At 43.3% G+C, this 13,887-nt stretch overlaps 1 long non-coding RNA gene across 1 annotated transcript; it reads left to right on the top strand.

Moving 5' to 3' along the window:
- Positions 1-4,416: 4,416 nt before the first annotated feature.
- LOC120245450 lies at positions 4,417-9,885 on the top strand. The gene is made up of 4 exons (XR_005531792.1): positions 4,417-4,518; positions 6,498-6,587; positions 7,271-7,345; positions 9,682-9,885. It is a non-coding gene; the product is annotated as an uncharacterized LOC120245450 (long non-coding RNA).
- Positions 9,886-13,887: the final 4,002 nt, after the last annotated feature.

Genomic DNA, 13,887 nt, shown 5'->3' on the forward strand with positions numbered 1-13,887 from the left:
AGGTGACCCAAAAATTATTTTATTTATACTTTCTGACTATGTAAAATCGAAGCAATTCAAGGCATTTTCTTCAGAAGCAAAAATCAAATTGATGGATATCAGTCACAGGGTGGATACATTCAATCTTTTGAGGACTGGCTTATACCAGGGTGATGAGGTAGAATTGAATTTCTGTGCTGCTTCTGAAGGAAATTCCAAAAGTGGTGGCCCAAAGAACATTTTTGAAAGAAGACAGCATTACTCGAATTCAACATATAACCTCTTACTGATTCTGTGTTGAGGTTCAGTCCTTTGTTTTTGTTTTTTGTTTTTTTGTTTTTTTGTTTTTTGGCTTTTCTCAAACTTAACAAGCTTGTTTCCAAAATTGAGTCTTATTCTTTCAAGAGTTTGTACCGGAGGCTGCTAGTGCTCACTTCCTAATCCTCTCCTTCCTGGTCACACAGCTAGACTGCCACTTCCCAAGCCCCCGCTGTCTAGAGGTGGTCATGCAACTCGTCTTGGCCAGTAGAATGTGGTCCCTAATCCCTCTTCAGATCCCCTGTCTCTCTCCCCTTGTCTGTTGGCAGGATGCAGAGAATCTTCTGAGAACTCTAGGGCTCCAGAAGACAAGGGTCATCTGAGTCCTTGAGTGACCATGTGGAACAGAGCTTCTTGGCCACACCTGCCCATCATGGGTTGTGACTCTTCTGTGCTGAAGCCAGTTAACTTTGGTGATTACATGTTACAGCAGGTACATGAGCATCTCCTGACTAATGTCCTTTACGCCTCTTAGAATCTGATGAAGTCACTCCTGAGACTTTCCAGGTGACATGTATCTCATATCTGAACCTCGAATGTCCAGACCACTACATGCAGCTGCTGTTTTGGAATTTATTTAAGATTGGTGTCGCGCTTCTTTTGCACCTCCAGACAGGCTGCTCCTCTTGATTCAGTTTCTGTTTCACTGTCCATGAGTGTCATTAACCCCACCCACCTCTGCCCGAGATTTCTGTGAGGATAGTTCGATGTGTTGCCGATAAGCTTGGACTGTTCAGGGCTCCCTGTTTTACAGTTTGTCACCCACCTTCGACAGCTCTGTCAACAGGGCTTAAAGTTTCACTCCCTCCCTGCAAAGTGCATTGTCTTTCCCACGTTGTCTTGAAAGAGCGCTTGGAGATGGTGAGCTGTCAGCACCCACAGCGCCTGAACCGTCGATAACAGAAACAGCACAGTAAGTTCTCAGAAAATGAGAAATCTATTTTAATATCAGCCTCAGGCTCCCTTTTTGTGTCCTCAGGGAGAGATACACACAAATACGTTCTATTTGTGCTGTGGAATGAGTCAGAGTGTGAACTGGTAATTTAACCGAAGTGACCAAATTCTTGCATATTAGGTTCCAAAACCCTCAATAGACATAGTAAGTGAATAAATTTCTCTGGCGGCTCAAGCCTGCCACATGTGTATTTTTATGGGTTAGCTGCGTAAATTTACTGGCTTAACAATAATGTAAGGTGGATAGCAGTCTGGATATTGTCTGGACATCTCCTGGAGGGGCTTTGAAGCGAAGCCCAGGCCTGCTAGGTAACCCTGTGTGTAAATGTGGAATGTGATTCTGGCAGTTGTAGTGAATAAAAATGTTCTGTAGTATTATTCTAATACCATAGTGTTTTGCTTCCAGCAAAACTGTTTATGGCTGTATAAAAATCAGAGCAGCCCACAGGCTTGTATTCTGGCTGAAAAGAAATTACTGAGAGCCACTAATCTAATAGTCCTGGATTTTTTTAGATTTAACATTCAAACACCTTTGAAGGTGCCTTCGTTTGAATTGCTTGTGTCTTTCTTAGAACTACATCCTGTGTGTGTGAAAAAGCTGAATGACAGCTGTCATGGCCTGAAGTCATCGATGAGATGTTATGGTTCAATCTCCCCCAGTGAGAGTCACACACCTAATAACACGTAGAACTGGGAACAACGTTAAGTATTCCGAGTAAAAAATTTTAAGATACCTTTGAAGGAAGAGAGATTATTGCTGATATTCACAGATACAGGGAAAACCATCTCTCTGAAGATTCAATTGAGACTAGGAGAACATGATCTATGCAAATGATCCTCGCAGGCTATGCGGTGCTGTATTAAATGATTATCATTGTTTCTTTTACTACAAGTGTTTCTTGTGCATCTATAATGCACCAGGCACTGCGCCTAGATTTTTGGATGCACCAGCAAACAGTTCAAAGCCCATGACATATATACTTGACTGCTGGACGGATGGTATCAGATAGACTTCTAATACGAGGTCTACAGGTAACTGATGATATGTTGATATAAACTAAAGCAAGGTAAGTATACAGAGAGTTACAGGTGATGATATTTTGTCTCATATGGTCAGGGAAGAACTCTCTGAGGAGGTGACATTGATGGGAACCCCGGGAGATGGGAAGGAGTGAGCCATGTGGCGATTATGGAGGAAGAGGGTAAGGATAGGAACTTGGGAGTGTCCAGCATCCATGGCTATGTTATTTATAGCCATGGACTTGGATGAGATTATCCAGAGAGAGAATACTGAGAGAAATTTAGATAGACAAGAGGAGAGGGGTACTCCAGGGTCACTCCATCAGTTAGAGACTGCAGAGAGGAAGAAGAGCCAGCAATGAAGACCAAGAAGCACTGATGCCGGTGGGAGGAAGATGGGGAATGCGTGGTGTCCCTGAAGCTAAGTGAAGAAAGTGTTTTCAGAAAGAAGCTTGAGCAAGTGGTTATTTACACAGAAACAAATATTATAATCAAATCCTTACTTCCCTTAACCTACAAAAACAGGTTCCACTCGGATTAAAGACCTGCATGGGGGGCCTGGGTGGATGAGTTGGTTATATGTCTGACTCTTGATCTCAGCTCAGGTCTTGATCTTAGGGTTGTGAGTTCAAGACCGGCATTGGGCTCCATGCTGGTTATGGAGCCTACTTGTGAAAAGCAAACCTTAAAAACTTTTTGAAGGAAGCATAGACAAATATTTTTATGACCTCAGCAATGAAGGAATGTCTTTAAAAAAAAAAAAAAGACATAAATAGCACATACCGCAGAGGGAAAAAATGAATAAATTTTAAATTTCTATTCATCAAAAACCAATATATTTTTTAAAATTTTAACCTTTATTTTTCAGAGACAGAGCCTGAGCTGGGGAGGGGGAGAGAGAGAGAGGGAGACACAGAATCTAAGCAGGCTCCAGGCTCTGAGCTGTCAGCACAGAGCCCGACATGGGGCTCAAACCCTTGAAGCATGAGATCATGACCTGAGCCGAAGTCAGACGCTTAACTGACTAAGCCACCCAAACACCCCATATTCATTGAAAACCAATATTAAAAAGTAAAAAGATAAAGCATAATCAGGGAGGAGGTATTTGCAGTATATATAAGCACCAAAAGCTTCTTAATAATTTAGAATATATATTAAAAAAAAACTCCTACAGATTAATACGACAGTGACACAAAACCCATGGAAAAATGGGCTGATGACATAAATAGGCATTTTGCATTAGAAGAAGTCTGAATGGGGCGTCTGGGTGTCTCAGTCAGTTAAGAGAACAACTTCAGCTCAGGTCATGATCTCAGGGCTCATGAGTTTGAGTCCCGAGAGTCAGGCTCTGTGCTGACAGCTCAGAGCCTGGAACCTACTTCAGATTTTGTTTCCCTCTCTCTCTGCCCCTCTCCTGCTTGTACTCTCTCTCTCTCAAAAATGAATAAATAAACTTTAAAAGAAGAAGGAGAAGAAGAAGAAGAAGCAGCAGCAGCAACAGCAGCCACCTGAATAGGCAATAAACATATGAAAAGATGTTTGACTTCATTAATGATGTAGAAAAATGCAAATTTTAATCTGCAAAATATATCATTTTACACCCCCATACTGGCATAAATTTTTAAAATCTAATGATACCAAGTATTGACAAGGATATAGAGCATGGGAAATATTATTTACTGGTGAGAGTATAAATTGGTAACTACTTTGGGGCAGTTTTGAAGCAATTTGGTATTTTCTAATAAATTTGAAGATGCACATTCCCTATGGCCCAGCAGTGTTTCTCTAGAGAAACTGTTGCCCATGGGCACCAGAAATCCTGAAGAAGAATGATCATACCATTTGTGTTTGTACTAGCAAACAAATAAAATAAAATAAAATAAAATAAAATGGAAATAACGTTAATGGCATTAGCAAGAGAACAGATCGATTCTGACATGGTCATTGTGGTAGCCAGCTTCTGGGGCACCTCCAATGTCTCTTCCTGGTATTTATGTACTCTGTGGTTCCCTCCCACACTGACTAGAACTGAGCTACATAACCAATGGGATATTTCAGAAATGATGGTGTGTGGCTTCCAAGACTAGGTCATAAGAGTCATTGTGACTTCTCCCTTGCTTGCTTGGTTCGTTCTCTCTGGAGGAAGCCAGGTGCTATGTTATAAGGATACTCAAGCAGCCCTATGGAGATATCCACACAGCTAGGAGCTGAGATCTCTTTCCAACAACCAGCACCATCCTCAGTCTTGTGAGTGAGCCATCCTGGAAATGAATCCTCAGCCCACATCAAGCCTCCAGATAACTACATACTTAGCCAATATGTTGACTGTAACCTCCCGAAAGACCCTGTAGTGGCACAACTCAGCTGAGATTCTCCTTAATTCCTGACCTACAGAAACTGTTTATTCTTGTTTTGAGCTGCTAAATTATAAAGTAATTTGTCATATAGCAATAGATATAATACAGCATGCGCTGGAACACGGCATAGCGGTGTAAACAAGCTTACATGTAGCATCGTGAATAAATCTCATAAACACAATGTTGAGAGAAAAAAACTAATCACCGAAATATGTGCACTAAGTTTCCACTTCTGTAAAGTTTATAAAACTAAAACTAATACATTGTTAGAGATATATGTACCTAGCAAAACAATGTAGGATAGCAAGGGAATAATAATCTCAAAAGGAAAGTGGTTATGTCCAGGGGGTAGGTAGGGATAAACAATCAGAGAAAGACACACAGGAGCTTCTAGTGGAAATGTTCTGCTTTAGAAGCTGACTGATGGGCACACTGGTGTGTATTATAGTAATCTTTATTTTTTCTGAATGCATGGAAAATGTCATGATCATTATTTTGTCATTTTTATTTTGTTTGCACAATGTTTTTTTGAATGTTTTATTTATTTTCAAGAGAGAGAGACAGAGTATGAGTAGGGGAGGGGCAGAGAGAGAAGGAGACACAGAATCTGAAGCAGGCTCCAGGCTCTGAGCTGTCAGCACAGAGCCCGACATGGGGCTTGAACTAACAAACCAAGGCAGAGAGAGGCAGAGACGGAGGATCCAAAGCAGGCTCTAGGCTAGAACTCACCAACTGTGAGATCATAACCTGAGCCAAAGTTGGACCCTTAACCGACTGAGCCACCCAGGTGCCCCAATAATTTTATTTTTTAAAAAGAAGAATGAATGTCCAAAGTTGCTAAGAGGTCAACCGTGCTAAGGACAAAGGACTGACTATTGGATCTTGCCATGTAGATGTCACTAATGACTCGACTGAGCACAATTCCAGTGAGCATGGGTCAAAAGCTCACCTGGAATGGACTGAAGAGAGGATGGGAGATGAAGAAATGGGCAAAGCAAGTAGCAGCCAGTCTGACATTCTTCATCATGGGGAACAGAAATATGATGGGAAAGCAGGAGAAGAATAAAAAGATATATATTCTTGGACAAAATATTTTTAAAGCATCTAAAAAGAAGTGAAAATAGGGGCGCCTGGGTAGCTCAGTCAGTTAAGTGTCTGACTTCGGCTCAGGTCATGATCTCACAGTTTGTGAGTTCGAGCCCTGTGTCGGGCTCTGTGCTGACAGCTCAGAGCCTGGAGCCTGCTTCAGATTCTGTGTCTTCCTCTGCCTCTGCCCTTCCCTTGCTCGTGCTCTGTCTCTCCCTCCCTCTCTCTCTCTCAAAAATAAATAAACATTAAAAAAAAAAGAAGTGAAAATAGTTCTTTCAGGAGAGACTATTAACAACCACATCTGTTCTTGAATAGTTGACAAATGATGAGATACAATTCAAAAGTGAAGGAGATGGCCTTCAATGAGAGTGTATATTATATAATTGTATTGTATATTTAGAATTGTATATTCATATTATTGATGCAATAATAGTAGTAGCAAGGCTGAGTGGGTAGCAGTCTTCGTGCAAGAAAATAGACCATGATCTTTTTTAAAAGTTTATTTATTTATTTATTTTGAGAGAGACAGAGTGTGGAGGAGGGGCAGAGAGAGAGAATCCCATGCAGGCTTCATGCTCAATGGGGAGCCTGATGTAGGGCTCAAACCCAAGAAACTATGAGATCATGACCTGAGCCGAAATCAAGAGTCAGACACTTAACCTACTGAAACACTCAGGCACCCTAGAGATTATTTCTAAGACAGACTGTATTTATATTCCTGGTATTTCCTGCATTTAGTTACCTTTTCATCTCCACTGACACCCACTAACGTCTTGCTAGGTCCAGCCTGTCTCCGCAGTAACGGAATCTAACCTTACTGAGCGCAAACCCAAACTATGTGCCGGGCACTGGATAAAGTCACCTGACAAGGTGAGAGACCACCACCCCTCCTCCGTAGGTTAGACCTAGATCAGCCCCAGTGATGCACCAGCTTCTAGTTCTAGGACTAACTTCTGGAGGCATTGGTACTGCCTTCCATAGGGGATGCAAGGTCCAAATAGGAGACAATATAGAATGTGAAAGTGGACAGAAGCAAAGGAGGTCGCAACTAGGAAAAACTGGTGAGAAAAGGAAGGTCTGAGAAAACATATCTAAAGAAGGAAATGAGGAATCCTGCTGAAAACAGCTGTTACAGGAAACAGAGCCTAAAGGATATTCAGGAAAGGAGTGCATTGCTCATCTAAGTGGAATGAACAGTGTGCTAATGGCCTTAGGTGTCTGAAATTACACATTGGCTGCCTGAATCTTTTATTTTGATTTTGTAAGTTTATTTGTACATAGGTGTGTATGTAATCTCTACGCCCAACGAGGGGCTCGAACTCACAACTCGGAGATCTAGAGTCACATGCTCTTCCGACTGAGCCAACCAGGTGCCCCTGAACCTTTTATGTTTAATATCTAACCCACTGTACTTAAATCTAGTTTGGAGCTAAGTAGCTTCTTCTAAGTGGTTCTTTAAGAACCAAACCATTCTACTTTTTCCAAACCAGTTTTGAGGGCACTGGAGATATTTGCCGGTTTTACAGTACTTCAAAAGGATTGTCTTATTATAGTTCTTGCAATTGGATCTTTTATCGCTGCTGCTTCATCTGACCAGAATCTGCTCCAGCGTCCTAAAAGGAAACAAGGTCAGTCCGTGTGAAAATTTTTGTTCTAAACATTTCAAAGTGTCTATTCTTGTTCTGTCAGTGGGGGCTTGAAGTGTGGGGACCTGTGGGCTGGGTTTTTTGTGTGTGTTTTTTTTCATGTCATAGGTCAGAAACTGTAGTATTTTCTGCCTCTGAGCCAAACAGAAGAAAGCAAAATGTGACACGAGTTTGGCCCCAGCTGCCTCCACTGAGTGACAAGGTCACTACTTGGCCCCAAAGTGTGTCTGGTCATGTTCCTTTAAAGTGTCCTCTGGTCATGATTCTTTTTGAACAGAGACGAGATAACTATGGACAGGGGTGAGGGTGGTAATGATGTTCTCAGGGCAGAGAAGGTCTGGGAGCAGAATTCCCAGCAGAAAACCTGGACTGGACACCTTCACCGTAGCCAGGTCACAGCAGGGCAAAAGCACTCCTCCATGAATTCAGGTTAATTGCTGCTAAAATTATACTGGATTTTCTTTCCTTTTTTTTTTTTTTTTTTTTTTTTTTTTTGGTACTCTTTATTGTCACAAGAAAAAAAAAATCTAGGAAATGCTATAAAAATACATACCGTCCAAAATGAAGTTCTTTGCACTTGTCCTCAGCAAACCTTTATGGCAGTGAGCTTTCTCCACTAGCAGACTCAGACTTACCCCGTTTCTGAGCCAAAGTTTATGAGGGTAGGAGTACATCTGTGTATCTTTCCTCACTTCCAACATCATCACTACCAGACTGAGTCAAGAATGTGTTGGTCTTTTAAAGGCCTGGTACTTCGTAGGTGGAGTGTGGGCCCTGTTTACAGGCTAAATTGTGTTCCCTCAAAATGTTTGGGTTGAAGCTCTACCTCCAGGAGCTCAGAATGTGGCTGTATTTGGAGATCGGGCTTTTAAAGATGTAATTGAGCCTGAATAAGGTCATGAAGGTAGGTCCTAATCCCAACAAGACTTGCGTCTTTGTGAGAACAGGAGATTACAACCCAGGTACACACGGGGAAGACCATGTGAAGATACAGGGACAAAACGGTCATCAACAAACCAAGGAGGGAGGCCCTAGAAGAAACCAATCCTGCTGATCTCTTAATCTTTGGCTTCCAGCTTCCAGAACTGGGAGGGAAGAAATGTTGTTTCACGTCCCCCAGTCTGTGGTACTTTGCTATGGCGGCCCTAACAGAGACTAACCCCACACACTCATTTCCACCAAATACCAGCTCTTCTCTTCTTCTCTCCTCCTTATTCAACAAGCCACTATGAATGGACTACGGCGGGGTGGCTCTCTGTCCTGAACCCATCCCTTACACTAGGACTTGGCAAACTTTGCCTGGAGAGGGCCAGAGAGTAACTATTTTTGACGTGGAATGCCAAGAGGCAAAAGAGAGAGATTATGTAGTTGCTATTATAAATGTAAAATGTTACACTTATACTTGTACACAAATGTTCATAGCAGCCATATTCACAATAGCCAAAAGGTGAAAACAACCCAAAGGTTCATCATTAAGATAAATGGATAAACAAAATGTGGCATATCCACACAATGGACTATTCTTTAGCCCTAAGAGGAAGGAAATTCTGATATATGCTCCAACATGGATAAACCTTGAAAATACTATGCTAAGGGTCATAAGCCAGACACAAAAAGACAAATGTTGTGTCATTCCACTTACATGAGGTACTTAAGATAGACAAATGTGTAGAGACAGAACATATAACAGTGGTTTCCAGGGGCTGGAGGGAGGAGGAAATGGAGAGTTAGTGTTGAATAGGTACAAGAGTTTTATTGTTGAGGATGATGAAAAAGTCTGGAAATGGATAGTGGAATTTGTTACACAGCCTTATGAACATACTTAATGCCACTGCATTGTACACATAAAAAGAGTTAAAATGTAAATGTTATGTTAGGTGCAGTTTATGACCACCACTACAACAACAACAGGTTATTCCCCTTCCCCCAAATGTAACAATTTAAAAGTATTAAATACAGGGGCACCTGTAGTTAAGTCAGTTAAGTCAGTCGGTTAAGCGTATGACTTCAGACCAGGTTTTGATCTCGTGGTTCATGGATCGAGCCCCTCATGGGGATCTGTGCTGACAGCTCAGAGCCTGGAGCCTGCTTCAGATTCTGGGTCTCCCTCTCTCCCTGCCCCTCTCCCGCTCATACTCTGTCTCTCTCTGTCTCTGCCTCTCTCTCAAAAATAATTAATAAAAAATATTAAATACAAGGCTAGGGGTGGGGTGCAGGTAGATCAGAGGGGAGGCAGACTGGCCCCCAAACCATCATGTGACTACTCTTCCCCTAAGCTGTTCAGCTAGTGTTCACCTCTATCGTCTGTTTCTTAATAGTAACCAAGAGGTCTTCTCTAAACAGACAGATCACCTGTAACCGTCAACACTGGGATTCCCCAACGCGAGGCGCTCCGGGTCATGGTTTTACCCTTCTCCATCACCCTGTGTTGCTGGATACATGCAGACATCCCTGGATGCTTTAGGGCCTCGTCCACTAAGGCTATGGATGGAGATGTGTGAGGGCTTTGCTTGGGGAATGAGTTCTCCATGGAGGATACAAACAAATTAAAAAGCATGATTCTGGTTTTATTATAACAGGACCATACTTAATATCTGAAGTAGGAAAACTAAGCTGAATTCATTGCTGATATAACAAGGGAGGGCTATGCTGGCTTGGCTCGGTCTCCCAGTGCAGAGTACAGTGTCGACTTACATAGGGTTTTGGGAACACGAGCTTGGGGATTGGGAGACTTTTGGAGGCATAAGTGGGTTACCATCATCTGGATAAGTGTGGTTGCTGGCTGAGTTACTATTGGTTGGTTGGCACTCAAGTGTGTTTATTAAAGTGAGTCCATCTCTGATTGGCTTATTTGCATAAGATAGGGGTTGAACTAATTGGTTAGCTTGTAAACACACGTTCACTGAGTCAAGTTGTCATTGATCGATTGAGTGCATATAAAACCAGTTCTGGTGGCTACTTGTTACCATGGCTACAGAACAATCAGGTTTTCCCTAGGTTGGTAGGAACTTTTAAAGTCTCATGTTTAATCTGTGTCACTATCTCTCCAGCCATTAAAAATCTTTGTTATTCTCCATGGCAAAGACTGCCAATTGCCTACCTAATAGCCATTCTCCCCTTCTGCCTTACTAATAGAAGCTGCCTGTTTTAATTCCTGGTAACAGTGTTCCCGGACAACGATGCGACACAGTGCTAACCAATGAGATTTGAGCAGAATCACTGGGTGCTGCTTTGGGTAAAACTCCTTCAAAGGAGAGCAGAATCAGTAGGTTTGCCCCTTTTCTCATTCCTGCCTAGAAGGAAGTCAAATGTCTGAGGGGCAGAAGCCATCTTGGATCCGTGGAAACAGAAGCAACACCCTAATGGTGGCAGAGAGAGAGAGAGAGAAAGTGGTGAAGCTGTCATATCAGCTCTAGACTTGCAGCTGGGCAAAAAACAAAATCAAAATCAAAACCAAAACCCAAAGCTCTATTTGGTAGCTACTGTGAGCTGAATTTTCTGCTGTGTGTAGACAAACCTATTTCCAATTGACAAGCCTGCCATTCTGGTTTTTTTTTTCTTTATGTCACCTCACAATCATATCAATGGCACCCGTGCATACTCATTGCACAGCAGACTTCTCAGCCTGCTATGTGACACACTGTCACTATATAATTGTCGTGTGCCATTCTCAAATGAGGTTTGTGTGCCTTGTGAGAGGAGGCAATAAACACAAAACGTCATCTACGAAGTAAACTTGCCAAAAAGATTTAAACTGAATCCAATCATGAAGAAACTATTCTACAAATTCAGCCTAGGAGACAATCTAAAGCAAGTCACCTGAACTCTTCCAGAAAGTTCCACATGACAAAACAATACACAATAAGGTGGGGGATTATTCTGGATTAAAAAAGACTAAACATACATCACAACCAAATGCAATGTGTGAACGAACCTCAATTGAATCCTGGATCCAACAACAAAAGATACGGGCTCACCCGAGATACCTGGGCTTACCTAGCTAGAAATCCTGAAGGCACGGAGTAGTGGCCTGTGTGGTGTAGAAAAAGCGTTTCTCAAGGGATAGAACCCCTGCACACAATCCCTCGCAGACCACTCAGATCAAGAGAGAAGCTTGGGGAGTTGTGGGCTTGAAAACACTTCGTATGGCTGGGATATAGAAATCCAGGAACTTTTTTTTTTTTCCTTTTAGGTTTTATTTGTGCGAGTAATCGCTACGTTCCTTGTGCTGCTCAAACTCACCACACTGAGATCAAGGGTAGCATGCTCCTCGCAGTGAGCCAGCCAGGCACCCCCAACCCAGGAGTTTCTTTACAGTTCTTTACAGCTTAGGAAAACCCTAAAACCTACCAGGGAGGCTCCTGCAGGGAGTGATGGAACCTCGGAAGCAACACATGACAATCCCCCACAAGCCTCGGAAGCCAGCAGGGCTCTTGCCGGGAGGTGAGGACCTGGGGAGCCTCACCAGGCCTGCAGCTACCTCAGCCACTTCTGCCACTTGCGTACACAGCCGGCGCGGTGCCCGCGCTGAGAGGAGGGGCGTGCCCTGCCCGGGTGTCTACCCCGCACCGGAAGCATGAAATAACTCCTGCGAAATGCTGTTACCCAGTGGGAGAGAAACGGGTGCTCGGATCGTGTTGGTGAGACACGCGAGGCGAGGGTCCACTAGGGGGCGGTAGAGTACAGGGATTAGGGCACGGGCTCTGTCCAGGAGCCTCCATCAGTCCTGGCTTCTCCACTCAGCAGGTAAGTGACCTACACAATCTGTCTGAGCTTTGGTGTCCTCATCAGTAATACAGAGATGACAACAGACTTTTACAACACAGGTGTGCTCTGGTTAACACGCGTGACTGGCACATTGTAAATTCTGGGTTGATACTGGCTATAATTATCATCCACTGATGGAGGGGGAGGGCTGCCTCTGGACGTGTACATCTCGGGAGAATGTGCAGCAGGGTAAATGGGGACACGGGCTCATTGGAACTTCCAGGCGAGGCCTGGAAAATGCTGCTCACCGAGTTGAGTTGACGAATGAATCACCAAGTACAGACGTGACACACCAGGCCAGCGGCCACCTACCCGTTCCTTCCAGCTGCAACCTTGTTTTTGGTCCTTTTAAAACATATTTCGGGGCACCTGGGTGGCTTAGTCGGTTAAGCGTCCGACTTTCGCTTAGGTCATGATCTCGCGGTTCATGGGTTCGGGCCCCGCGTCGGGCTCTGTGCTGACTGCCAGCTCAGAGCCTGGAGCCTGTTTCAGTCTGTGACTCCCTCTCTCCCTGACCCTCCCCTGCTCACGCTGTCTCTCTCTCTCTCTCTCTCTCCTAGAAATAAATAAAAAATATTTTTAAAAAAACATATTTCACTGTGGAAAATACACATGCTCTAAAATTAACCATCTTAATCATGTTTAAGTGTACATTCTGTGGCATAAAGTACATTCATCACCAACATCCATCTGCAGACATTTTTCTTTTCTTTTCTTTTCTTTTCTTTTCTTTTCTTTTCAGCCTCTTTATTTTGTGAGAGAGAATGAGAGAGCGTGAGAATGCAATCCAGAAGAAGGGCAGAAAGAGAGGGAGAGAGGAAGAGAATTCCAAGCAGGCTCCACATTGTCAGCACAGAGCCTGATGCGCAGCTTGACCCCATGAACTGATGACAGTTGGAGGCTTAACTGACTGAGAACATTTTTCATCTTGCAAAACTGAAACTCTGTACCCATTCAACAATAACTTCCTATTTCCTCTCCCTGCTTCCCCTGGCAACTGCATTCTATTTTCTGTCTCTGTAAATTTGACTACTCTACAGACCTCATATAAACAGAATCAGACAGTATTTCTCTTTTTTTTTTAATGACTGGTTTCTATAATGTCCTCATGGTTCATTCATGTTGTAGCATGTGTGAGAATTTCCTTCATCTTTAAAGCTGAATTATAATAATAATAATACATGACATGTATATACCACATTTTGTTAATCCACTTGTTGGGTCGATGGGGTAAACTTTTGGTTCCAGATGGTCCATCAGGACTTTTCTGGAAGAGGTTTAACAACCAAGGGAATCAGTGGACTCCTGGAAAGAGAAGAAACCTGCAACATGGAAGAAGGCATAGAACAAGAGACAATTTGCAGACAAGGCAGGAAAGAAATTCAGCCAGTGTACACCCACAAGTGTACCCAGTCTCTAAATGTCATTCACATAGTTGAGAGGTGGCCTACAACGGTCGTTGCCTCTCAGTTCCAAACCCATGCTTCCCTACGTGGCTTCGTGATGCTAGGCTGAGACCCTGCAAACCACACATTGGGCTCTACCAATTAGAGGTGCTACGGGAAGGCTGCAAGACTAGAGGAAGGAGGGTCCTGTGACCCCCTTTCTGTTTGTGGTTGTCCAGCAAATGCCTCTCCACCCAGAAGGGGCACTTCCTTCCTGTAGGAGCAGCCAAATCCGGTTTCCAGGGGCTCCAACGTGTGCAGAGGCAGTTTGAGTGCTCCTAGCCATCACCAACTGGCCAGTACACCCTCCTC

The sequence above is a fragment of the Hyaena hyaena genome, unplaced genomic scaffold (genome assembly GCF_003009895.1).
Source record: "Hyaena hyaena isolate Hyena2069 unplaced genomic scaffold, ASM300989v1 scaffold_418, whole genome shotgun sequence".
Classification (NCBI taxonomy): domain Eukaryota; kingdom Metazoa; phylum Chordata; class Mammalia; order Carnivora; family Hyaenidae; genus Hyaena; species Hyaena hyaena.